Below are 13,737 nucleotides of genomic sequence, written 5' to 3' on the forward strand. Positions count from 1 at the left end.
TGAGGTTTATATAGAAATGAGTAGTTTTCATTTCTAATTTGTTGGACATCGTTGGTGTGTGCCATCGACTCAATTCAGACTCAGAGCGACCCTATAGGACAAAGCAGAACTACCCCATAGGGTTTCCTAGGCTGTAATCTTTACGAGAGCAGATCACCAGGTCTTTTCTCCAACAGAGCTGCTGATAGGTTCGAACTCCCAACCTTCCAGTTAGCAGCCGAGCACTTAACCACTGCGCCACCAGGATTCCTCTTGTTGGGCATTAGAGGTGTAAAAAGGAAGGTATGCATTGTATAATTTATTGCATGGTGAACAGAGAATGTGGCCTGGATAATATATACTTCTTGGAATGTGTAGAAGTTTTATTTGGGACTTAATGTATCATCTGTTTTTGTGTCTCATAAACATTTAAAACAAGATTTAGTCTATACGGCATATTAATTATATTTACTACTTTATGTGGCAGCACATTATTATATTAGTATGCGTTGTATTACAGCGTATTAATTATAATGTAGCACATTAAGTGTATTAATCAGAGCCTCTTTATTTTTTTATTTTACTATCTGCAGTAAGTTCCTGGGATAAACTGCTAAAGAAATCAGTATTAATTTTTTGGTCATCATCATGTAGTTAGTAATCAAAGTCACAGGCATAAAGAGGCATGTATAAATATGGTCACTGTAGCAATTGTTTATAATACCAAAACACTGGAAATAGCCCAAGTGCCCAGAGTAGGGGAAATGACTAAATATGGAACATTCATATTGGCTGGTTAAATAAACTGCAGCATTTCCATACTGACTGGCTACATTAACCACAGCATATGCAGCCTATGTAGGGTTTAAGAAGAATAAGGTAGATCTATGTGTACTAAGAAATACCTACAAGACATAACTGAGGGGAAAAAAGTAATTTTTCTAACTATGTATACATTGCAACCCAGGTGGCACAGTGGTTAAGAGCTCAGCAGCTAACCAAAAGGTCAGCAGTTGAAATCCATCAGCTGCTCCTTGGAAGCCCTATGGGGTAGTTCTACCCTGTCCTATAGGGTCGCTACGAGTTGGAATTGACTCGACGGCAACAGGCTTGGTTTTTTTGCTTTATATATACATTATGATACCCTTTATATGTACACACATAAACACATAATACTGCAGATTTCCTATGGAGAGACACAAATATTTGGAAGGATACTCAACAAATTGATAACGGTTGTCACCTCTGAAGAGGAAGAATGGCCTCGGATTTTAGGGTGATATAAAAGGGACTATAGTATTGCTGGAGCCCTGGTGGCACAGTGGTTAAAGAGATCGGCTGCTAACCAAAAGGTCAGCGGTTAGAATCTATCAGCTACTCCTTGGAAACTCTATGGGACAGTTCTGCTCTGTCCTATAGGGTCACTATGAGTTGGAATTGACTCGACAGCAATGGGGTTGGTGGGATAGTCTTACCAGTAGTGTTTGAATTTTGCGTTACTCTTGTGATTAAAAATTAATTTTTAACATTAAAAAAGTAATACATTGGCCAATAAATATTTTTTAATTTCATTCACCTTCAAATTAATACAAGATATTTTTGCTTACACAGTGGGCATGTTTAAAGCATAACATCCAATGTTTGCACGGTTGAAGGATTCACCTTGCTGGGAGAATGGAAATTGATATAATTTTTCTCTTCTTATTATATCATTAAAATAATCACATAATTTGACCTAATAATTCCATTTCAGGAAAAAAGTTATAAATTTGCACCAATATTTACGTTCTTAGATATTTTTTGCAGCATTATTTATAATAGTAAAATTTAGAAGCCACCAAATGTCTAAAATCGTACATTGGTTAAATAAATTATAATACATTCATATAATGAAGCCATATGTAGCCATTAAAAAATGTTTCTGAAGGCTTTTTAATGACATGGCAAACTTTTCATGACACATTCAGTGAAATAGTAAGTTACAAAATAGCATGTATAATAGCATCCTAATTTCATTTAACAGAGATACTAGAGTGTTAATACTATGTTTAGAATTATATACTACTTTTATTTTATTCTATTTGCTCTTCTATGTTTTCCAAATTATTCACAATGAACATGTATTAACTTTGCAATGAAAAACAAAGATGCTAGTTCTAAAAATTAAGTTCATCTACTAAATGGGCAGCTCCTGTCCGGAGGTGAGATGAGAAGGAAGAAAGGGACAGAAGCTGGTTGAACGGACATGGGAAATCTCAGGAGGAAAGGAGTGCGCTGTCACATTATACAGATGGCCACTAGGGTAACATAACAATGTGTGCATACATTTTTATATGAGAAACTAACTTGAACTGTAAACTTTCACTTAAAGCACAATAAAAAAAAAATTAAGTTCCTCTAGAGATGAAGAACAATAAAAAGCCTTGAAAATGTTCATACCCTTTGACCCAACAATTCAGCTTATCTAATCACAGGTGACTACAATGATTTATGTAGAAAGCTGATCATTACAACATAGTTTATAACAGGAAAATATAGAAATTTCATGTCTAGCAATACAGTATTGGCTAAATTAATTTTGATTTACCCTTTTGATAAACTCCAAGCAACTATTAAAAGTGGACTTGTAGAAAATATTTAATGCCACTTAAAAATATTCTCCTCATAATATTAAGTGAAAATTAGGTTGTGACCAATATGTAGAGAATAAAACCATTACTGTAAAAAAAATTTTTTTAAAGTTCACGTTCAATAAAATCAGGCAGCTAACTATATATAAGTGTGGAGTGTTTTCAGGCTGAAATAACACTGAATTAAGAATGGAAGAAAAAGAAATCCATCTTACTTCCAGGCCTGCCTGGTACATAATAAGCACTCTATAGTATTTGTCATACTAGATTCTCTTCTATTCTTCTCCCCCTATATCCATGTGCTACTCCTTAGAGAAAACTATCGTTGGAAGTTTCTTGTCTGTCTTTTCACAGGCTTTAAGGCCAAGAGCTGAGGGCAACACTCCCTGAAGAGGTTTAACATGTAAAGGAGTTGTTTCCCATGGAATAAGATTTCAGAGAGCAAATTAGAAAAGACTGGCATAAGGCCAACAATGGAAACTACAGTCTAGGGTAAAAAGCACAGTATGATGAGAAGATACCTGGATATTTGCATTTGAGGCAAAGGTGGATGATAAAAAGGGTGGAACTCATGGTGCAGCTCACCACTCCTCTAAGTTGTAAGTCTCATCACAATGAGGGCTGTCAGAGACCTGAAGAAGCTGGTACATTGTCATTTTTGAATTGCATTCAAATGGAATGTTGCAAAGTTCTGCTTTTTCCTCACAGTTAGGTGGCAGGGAGGATCAGCTTAGCTCCATGAGATGATGATTTTAATGGCAGCCTTAATATGTAAGAGGCCTCAGCTATAACATAGCGGAACTGTGGAATTACGGAACATTTGAAAAAGAGACTAAGGATGGGAAAGAATTTTCAGCTATGACATCTCCGACTAGCACCTGACCTCTAAAATCTACATGATTCTGTCAAAACTCAACCACAAAAAGATAAACAACCCAATCAAGAAGTGGGCAAAGGATATGAACACACACTTCACTAAAGAAGATATTCAGGCAGCTAACAAATACATGAGAAAATGCTCTCGATCATTAGCCATTAGAGAAATGCAAATTAAAACTACGATGAGATTCCATCTCACTCCAACAAGGCTGGCATTAATCCAAAAAACACAAAACAATAAATGTTGGAGAGGCTGCGGAGAGATTGGAACTCTTATACACTGCTGGTGGGAATGTAAAATGGTACAACCACTTTGGAAATCTATCTGGCGTTATCTTAAACAGTTAGAAATAGAACTACCATACAACCCAGAAATCCCACTCCTCGGAATATACCCTATAGAAACAAGAGCCTTCACACAAACAGATATATGCACACCCATGTTTATTGCAGCTCTGTTTACAATAGCAAAAAGCTGGAAGCAACCAAGGTGTCCATCAACAGATGAATGGGTAAATAAATTGTGGTATATTCACACAATGGAATACTACGCATCGATAAAGAACAGTGACGAATCTGTGAAACATTTCATAACATGGAGGAACCTGGAAGGCATTATGCTGAGCAAAATCAGTCAGAGGCAAAAGGACAAATATTGTATAAGACCACTATTATAAGATCTTGAGAAATAGTAAAAACTGAGAAGAACACATACTTTTGTTCGTGGTTACGAGGGGGGAGGGAGGGAGGGAGGGAGAGGGTTTTTTATTGATTAATTAGTAGATAAGAACTGCTTTAGGTGAAGGGAAAGACAACACTCAATACATGGAAGGTCAGCTCAATTGGACTGGACCAAAAGCAAAGAAGTTTCTGGGATAAAATGAATGCTTCAAAGGTCAGCGGAGCAAGGGCAGGGGTCTGGGGACCATGGATTAAGGGGACTTCTAAGTCAATTGGCAAAATAATTCTATTATGAAAACATTCTGCATCCCACTTTGAAATGTGGCGTCTGGGGTCTTAAATGCTAACAAGCGACCATCTAAGATGCATCAATTGGTCTCAACTCACCTGGTTCAAAGGAGAACGAAGAACACCAAGGTCACACGACAACTAAGAGCCCAAGAGACAGAAAGGGCCGCATGAACCGGAGACTTACATCATCCTGAGACCAGAAGAACTAGTTGGTGCCCGGCCACAATCGATGACTGCCCTGACAGGGAGCACAACAGAGAACCCCTGAGGGAGCAGGAGATCAGTGGGATGCAGACCCCAAATTCTCATAAAAAGACCTTACTTAATGGTCTGACTGAGACTAGAGGAATCCCGGCGGCCATGCTCCCCAGACCTTCTGTTGGCACAGGACAGGAACCATCCCCGAAGACAACTCATCAGACATGAAAGGGACTGGTCAGCGGGTGGGAGAGAGATGCTGATAAAGAGTGAGCTAATTATATCAGGTGGACACTTGAGATTGTGTTGGCATCTCCTGTCTGGAGGGGGGATGGGAGGAGAGAGAGAGTGGGAAGCTGGCAAAATTGTCACGAAAGGAGAGACTGGAAGGGCTGACTCATTAGGGGGAGAGCAAGTGGGAGTACGGAGTAAGATGTATGTAAACCTATATGTGACAGACTGACTTGATTTGTAAACGTTCACTTGAAGCTCAATAAAAGTTAATAAAAAAAAAAAAGGAGAGACTAAGGATAAGATACTGAAACAAAAAAAAACCAAACCCATTGCCATCGAGTCCAACTCATAGTGACCCTATAGGACAGAGTAGAACTGCTCCATAGGGTTTCTAAGGAGCGCCTTGTGGGTTTGAACTGCCAACCTTTTGGTTAGCAAGCCATGGCACTTAACCACTACGCCACCAGGGTTTCCAGATACTGAAACACAGGAAGATAAACAAAAGAATTGCATTACAAAGGAAAAGGTAGAAGAATTTCAAGTAAAGAGTGATCAGCTCTGTCAAAAACTACAGAAGTTGAGTAGGATTTTGGCTAAAAGACCATTGAAATAAGTTGAGCAAAACTACTTAGTAATATAAAAGTTTAGATATTGTATCCATAAATCTACTAGAATGGTGAATTACAAAGATATTAAAGGCAGAAAGATATATTATGTGTTGTTTTTACGGTTATCCTATCTTCTTGGACCAAAAGCCTATCTATAAGAATAAATATAATTTTTACCCTTTTCTAAAGGTTTGAAATTATCTGTATTTTTAATTGTTCTTAGTTTCATTTTTTCATTGAGGTCAAACAAATAAAAACCAGGCACAGACAAGGTTGAATTGTCCCATCTTGCAAGCAAACCTTTGCCTGGAATTTTGCTTTGGCGAGCTATAAGATCTCTCCGCCGCCCCCCCCCCCCCGCCCACCCCCGAAAGGCCTAGGTTCCCTTTAGGAATAAGAGAGGGTCATCCTGAATATGTTCCTCCCACGATCATTTATTTTCTCTCAAGCCAACTGTATGCTCTCTGTCAGAGGGCTGCACATTTCCATCTAAAGAAGTTATAAACACATTTTAGGGGCAAAGCAGATGTTGCTGTGTATAAATGCAGATGTTAGTTTAAATCAGTGTGCTTGTGATAATAACAGCTTTCATTTGCATTCTTAAATTCTGGATAACGATTATTGAAAGTTCCATCAGAGATGACTCCATTGCTTTTAGCATACCCTTTTTCTACTGATACTGTTAATTTTACTGTATTTCATCAAATGTTAAGATTTGGACTGATAGACTTTTTGATATGAAAAAACAGGTAATTCTTTAGTCTTTAGCCGACAAACTGTAATGCCAACTCTGCAAAGATATTATATCCAGAATTATATAATTAAGGAGACAAATTAAACGTTGGTCCTCACACTTCTTAGATCTAGCCTTTCCAAAGAGATCAATCTCCAATCCTTTAACGACTCCAATATGTTTTTAGCATAACATAAAGTGTTCATCTGGATACAACTATCTAGCCCCTATCTTGTTCTTCAGTCTCATCCTGGCCTCTACTGCACTGGCTCTAATGTCCCTATCAAATCAAGCTACTTAAAGCTCCTCAAATGTCCAAATGTGACATTGTTTCTCAAGCACCCAACACTGAACAAACTATTCTCTCTACTACTAATGCCCTTTCCTCACACCTTAAACTAATCCCTACTGTTTTGTTCAAAATCAGTCAAGTAATCATTTCACTCAGAAAACCATCTCTCTCTCAAGTTGGATGTCTCTTCCTTGTGTCCCCTCGTGCCCACTGCATGTGACACATGCAATGTTCTACTGCATGTGTGATCCTGCACTCAAATTTTTAAATCAACCCTATCGCAATATCAAAAACCCATTACCGTGAAGTCGATTCCGACTTACAGTGACCCTATAGGACAGAGGAGAACTGTCCCATAAGGTTTCCAAGGAGCGACTGGTGTATTTGAACTGCCAACCTTTTGGTTAGCAGCCAAGCTCTACTTTACAGAAAGTAAAATACAGATTTTAAATGTACACTTTGATGAGTTCTGAATGTATACACCTGTGTAATCACCACCTCAATCAAGAGACAAAGCATTTCATCACCAAAGAAAATTCTCTCATGTCCCTTTGCAGTCGATCTCACATACATGGGCAGCCACTAACCTGATTTCTAGAAATATAGTTTTTTCTTCTAGAACTTTCTTATAAAAGAAATTGAACAATATGTGCTTTTTTGAGGTTGGCTTCTTTCACATGCCACAAAATTTTTTAATAGATCCAGGTTGCTGCATGTATCAATAGTTCATTCCTTCTTATTGCTGGGAGGTATTCATTCCATTGTACGGATATACCATGTTTTGTTTATCCATTTATCTGTTGACAGACATTTGCGTTGTTTCTAATTTGGGACTATTATGAATAAAACTGCTATCAACATTTGCACACAAATCTCTATGTGGACATATGTTTTTGATTCTTTTTGGTAAACAACTAGGTGTAGAATTGCTAAAATGTATGATAGGTGAATTTTAATTTTATAAGAAACTATGAAACTATTTTCAAAAGTACTGTATGACTGTTCTGATGGCTCCATACCATGGACATCACTTTGTACAGTTGGACATTTTAATTTTTGTCATTCTAATGTATATGAAGTGTTATCTCATTGTGGTCTCAATTTTCATTTCTTTGATGACTAATGATGTTCAGCAGCTTTTGGAATTTATTTCTCTATGTGGTTTGAGAGTCAGCATATGATTTCTTCAACTCGTCTGGGCCACACTTAATTTATCTGTAAAATGGGGATAATACTCTCTCACAGGTAGATAATGTATGTGACATGCTTATCACAACGCCTGCTATATATAAAAAAAAAGATCTTAATAAATGGTAACTATGATTATTATTGTTGAAACTGGTTTAGAACCCTTACCAGTTTTCCTTCCCAGTCCATAGTAAAAAATGCAGTTTATGACTTATAATCCTGACCTGTAATCATGTTGTTGTAGCTCAGGGATTTTATCTAGGCTTCCTTAACCTCTGCTTTCCTCTACACTTTTCAAACTTCAAATTTGTAATGGTTTCCCCAGTTTCTATTCCACTGCCTCACTAAAATATGAGTTCCAAGAAGGAGGAATCACGTCTGTATTACATACCCCTGTATCCTCAGCAACTAGAACATGGCAATAAATACTCCCTAGATGAAGGAAGGAATGAAAGCCTGCAACCTCCCTCTCTGTCTCACTTCTGCCCATTGATAGGCCCATTGGTTGGTTGGCTTGGTGCCATGGATTGAATTGGGTTCCCCAAAAATGTGTGTAACAATTTGGCTAGGCCACGATTCACGATATTGTGTGATTGTCCACCATTTTGTCATCTGATGTGATTTTTCCATGTGTTGTAAATCCTGCCTCTACGATGTTAATGAGGGAAGCTGGGCGGCAGTTCTGTTGATAAGGCAGCATTCAATCGACAAGACTGTATTGTGTTTTGAACCAATTTCTTTTGGGATATGAAAGAGAGACGTGAGCAGAGAGACAGGGTGGCTTCATACCACGTAAGAAAGCAGTGCCAGGAGCAGAGTGTGTCCTTTGGACCTGGGGTTCCTGTGAGGAGAAGCTCCTAGTCCAGGGGAAGATTGATAAGAAGGACCTTGCTCCGGAGTGAACAAAGAGAGAAAGCCTTCCCCTGGAGCTGACATCCTGAATATGGACTTTTGGCCCACTTTACTGTGTAGAAATAAATTTCTCTTTTCAAAGCCATCCACTGTGGCATTTCCGGAATCCACTCAACAGCAGTGGGATAGTAGCACTAAAAATAACAAAAATTCCTGAATTTCAATTTTCGTTTCTCCAGGAGATACAAGTTGTTTTCTTTTGTAATAGCTCATGGATAAATCCTGCCTCAGCCCCACTCAGCCTAGATACTCAAAACACTGCATTCAAGCCTAAATCAGCATTTTAGGTTCATATTTATCTGGTGTTATGAACTGAATTGTGTCCCCCAAAAACGTAAGTCATCTAGGCTAGGTCATGGTTCCCAGTATTGTGTGATTATCCACAATTTTGTCATCAGATATGATTTTCCTATATGTTGTAAATCTTATTTATATGATGTAAATGAGGAGGATTAGAGACAGTCATGTTAATGAAGCAGGACTCAATCTACAAGATTGTATCTTGATTCAATCTCTTTTGACATATAAAAAAGAGAAGCGAGCAGAGAGACAGGGGACTTCATACCACCAACAAAGCAGAACCAGGAGCCTGCATCCTTTGGACCTGGGGTCCCTATGTTGAAAATCTCCTAGATCAGGGCAAGATTGATGACAAGGACTTTCCCCCAGAGCCGAGAGAGAGAGAAAGCCTTCCCCCTTGTGCTGGCACCCTGAATTCAGACTTCTAGCCTCCTAGACTGTGACAGAACAAATTTCTTTTGTTAAAGCCATCTACTTGTGGTATTTCGGTTATAACAGTACTAAATAACTAAGGCATCTGGAAAGCAAGATGTTCGACCATTGTTTCCTGATCACGCAGTTTACAGTGGCTTTTTCTTATTCCTATTCCTTAGCTCCTAACCTAAAAAATCCCCTCCGCAAGCTTTAGTAAACTTATAAACATAATTGACTCAAGTGTAATAATGCTTTGTGGTAAAAAAAAAAAAAAAAAGAAGTAGTGGTCTTTGGCATAGGACAGAGCTATGACAGCAACCAAATTCCACCACCTACTTACTGTGTGACTTTCAGCAAGTTACTTAATGCATCTATGCATCAGATTTCTCCTCTTTAATGCAGGTAAAATAATTAGGTAATGCATATAAATATCTCAGCATGGTGCCGAGCTCATGAATAAGCTTTTAGTAAATGCCAGCTAATTGTCAGACATTAATAGTAACAATAGCAGCAGCAACAATAATTGAATCTGGCCTAGAGGTCCTCAGTACACAGTCCATGGACCAACTATAACCGAATGCATTGGGAACTTATAAAAAAAACAAATTCCAAGGTATAACTTTAGACCTCTCAAATCAGAATTTCTAGGAATGGAGCCCAGAAATCTTCATTTTTTAAACAATCTCTCCAGGTGATACATTCTAAAATTTGAGAATAACTTTCACATTATTTTGAGTACCACAGTCCTTGAACTTCTGGTACCACTGAGCTGCAGCTGCCAGGCACATGGCTATTGGTATAAGGACAGAGTAAAACTAGAGGTACTTCTCCTAGTGAAGTTCACAGCCACGAGGGACTTAACATTCTTCTTGCATTCTTTACACTGTATCAAGTAAAGCTTTAAGAAGGCATGAGATAGGAGTGACGGTTAGACATATAAGGGAAACAAGAAAACTTATTACCTTCCTGTCTGGGAACTTAAAGAAGGAGGCATTCGCGCATTCATTCAATAAACATTTCTATATCACTTACTGTGTACTTGGTGTTGAGTATAAAAAATGAACAAAACAAATATGATTCTTCCTCTCGAGATATTTTCAGTAGTAGGCTGTTCTAGCTGATGAAGACAAACATTAAACAACCAAATACATAACAACTGAACTATACTGATTTTTTGTGCCCATTCCGACCACCCACACACAGCCATGCCCGCACAGAACTGCTGGCGAGAGTTTCCAAACCACTCACCAGGGGACCATTGATCCGTGCACCTTTGTCCCAACCACCTACAACAAGCAGTACACACAAACAACATCCAACACAGTGACCAGTTACAATGCTCCCTACACCCATGCCCAGGTAGCAGGCCAGACAGGCACATCACCACACCAGAAATGTAGGCAACATCCTCAGTTGCCCTGCAAGACCAGCAAATAGAGACCCACGCTCACATACCCAAACACTGCCCCACACACCCTAAGACAGGTGGTGAGAGCTCTAGTGAAGGCAGACTAGTGACTAGAGTAGCATGCATGCCCCACCTACTTGGCTATATCAAAACAAAAAAACCAGGAAACAGCAAACAAACATACAATAAATATATATAAGACCTTAATGCCTTGGAGACACCAGATAATATCAAATCACATAAAGAAGCAGGACAAGATGGCACTAGCAAGTGACCAAAATAAATAAGAAAACCCTCTGGAGGAAGAAATTGTAATGAAACTACCAGATGAGGAAATTCAAAAGACTAATATATAGGGTTCTCCAAGAGATCAAGGAAAACACAGACAAAACCAAGGAAAACAGACAAAATTTTAAAAAATAGGCAAAGCAATAGAAGAAGTCAGGAAAACAACACAAGAACAAAATTTGAAAATAAATAGAAAATGAGAAACCTTACAAAAACAGCAACTAGAAATCCAAAAGGTTAATAATAAATATTCAGAAATAACTCAATCAAAGGACATAGGAATATAATTGAATCAATGGAAGACAGAATCAGCAAAACAGAGGACAAATTCCTTGACATCGATTTGATCGAGGAAAAGTGATTTAAAAAAAAAAGACTGAAGAAAAAGGAAGAAAGCCTAAAAATTACGTGGGACACTATCAAGGCGAAAGATTTACATCTGAATCAAAGTCTAGAACAAGAGGATGCAAAAAAAAAAAAAGTAACCATTGAAGATTTGCTGGCAGAAAACATGTCCAATGTGAAAGAGGAGAAAATGTCCATCCAAGAAGCTCAACAAGCTCCATACAGTATACACCACAAAGGAAACTAACCAAAACATGTCATAACCAAATTTGCCTACACCAAAGACAAAGAATCCTGAGAGTACCTCGGGAAAAAGAAAACATTACCTACAAGGGAAGCCAATACCGCTGAGCTCAGAGTACTCGGCAGAAACCATGCAGGAAGGAAGGCAATAAAAAAAAAATCAACGTTGAGTTGACTCCAACTCATAGCGAACTTTAGGACATGGTAGAACTGCCCCATAGGGTTTCCAAGGAGCACCTGGTGGATTCAAACTGCCGAACTTTTGGTCAGCAGCCGTAGCTCTTAACCACTACGCCACCAGCGTTTCCAAGAAGGCAATGGGATGATATATATTAAACAGTTAAAGAAAAAAACAGCCAACCAAGAATCATATATTCAGCAAAATCGTATATGAAAACTGCTGGAGAGGAGGTGGGGTCAAGATGGTGGAGTAGTCAGACGCTTCCTGTGGTCCCTCTTACAACAAAAACCCCAAAAAACAAGTGAATCGATTGTGTATGACAATCTAGGAGCCCTGAACATCAAAGGCAAAGTTGAGGAATAGGACTGAGTGACACGGGGATGAAGACAATGTTCAGAAGAGGCGAGGAGTTAGCAGACCTGACCCGGTGGGAACCTGCAGGCTGGATCCGTCTGCGAGCGTGACGAGGCAAGCAGTGACACTTGGGACACCTTTTCCACATCGGAAGAGACCAAGCAATGGAGAGACTACTCAAGCCTCCAGAAGCAGTGAAAATCAGCACTCAATTGGCAAAAGATAAGTACATGCATCTAACCTACCGTGTGGATCAAAAAACACCCCTTTGGAAAAACCTTTCTCCCATTTACTTGCCCCCTACCCACTCTGCATCAGGTCCTGGGACAGTTTCAGGGATTGCCTCAGCCCCTGGGCCAGAAGTAAGACCCGGCACACGCCATGAGCCATTCTCCAGGCCGTGGAGAGGGAACAAATTAACAAAAAGGAAAAAAGAATCTGCCAGCTCCACTAAGCCGGGAACCCCTTGCAAAAACAACTCCTTTGCCTATGCACAGGCATAAGGGGTCCAAAGACTTTGAATTCCTTTTACCGCAGCATAGACCTGTATAGCCCAAATACAACAGCACAGGCCCTCATTAGCACAGTAAAAGAGGGTATATACCTGAAGCCTAACTTCAACTGTATCAGCTATACAGTGGAGAGGCAGGCTTGTGAAATTTAGCACTGCTCGGCTGATTAAGCAGGGCCCTCACCTACCCATATGAGAGGCCCGTGGACTGGTGGCTCCACCCACGCCAACTAGCCCACCTGCAAAGGGGATCCAAAAATAAGTGGTGCCTCCCAGCTCTTACACCCAACAGTTTTGGGTGCCCATAGTCTGACTGCAAAACACACTCAGCTATGCACCCTAGGGAAAAGAAACACTTTCCTCCCACTCAGGGGCAGCCGTCAGCCTGCTGCCTTGCTCGGGGCATGACTCCCTACTGCAGCCAGATACCTATGCCTACTCAAATCACCCCTGCCCATCTAGGAATATACATGACAGCCTGCACCACATACTTGAATCCATACACACACACACAAAAAAGAGTCCTGGGCTCACATACCTAATAACAAATCTAACCATCTGGTTACAGGTTGTTAGAGCTTCAAAGGTGCCAAAAATCAAATTAAGTCACACGACTAGCCTATTTGGGCAAATCAAAACAAAAAAGAACCTATGACACAGTAAGCAAACATAGAATAAATACAATAACTTATTGATGACTCGGAGACAACAGTTAATATCAAATCACAAAAAGAAGCAGACCATGATGGCTTCAGCAATCTCACAAAACAAATAATTGAGAAATCTTACGGAGTAAGAGAATTTCTTGGATTTACTAGAGGTAGAATACAAAAGATTAATACACAGAACTCTTCAAGAGATCAGGCAAAATGCAGAAGAAGCCAAAGAACACAGAGATAAAGTAATAGAGGAACTTAAAAAGATTATAGAAGAACAAAATGACAAATTTAACAGGCTGCAGGAATCCATAGAGAGACATCAAACAGAAATCCAGAAGATTAACAATAAAATTTCAGAACTAACAACTCAACAGAAAATCGGAGGAGCAGAATTGAGGCAATGGAAGTC

This window comes from Elephas maximus, chromosome X (genome assembly GCF_024166365.1).
Source record: "Elephas maximus indicus isolate mEleMax1 chromosome X, mEleMax1 primary haplotype, whole genome shotgun sequence".
NCBI classification, from domain to species: domain Eukaryota; kingdom Metazoa; phylum Chordata; class Mammalia; order Proboscidea; family Elephantidae; genus Elephas; species Elephas maximus.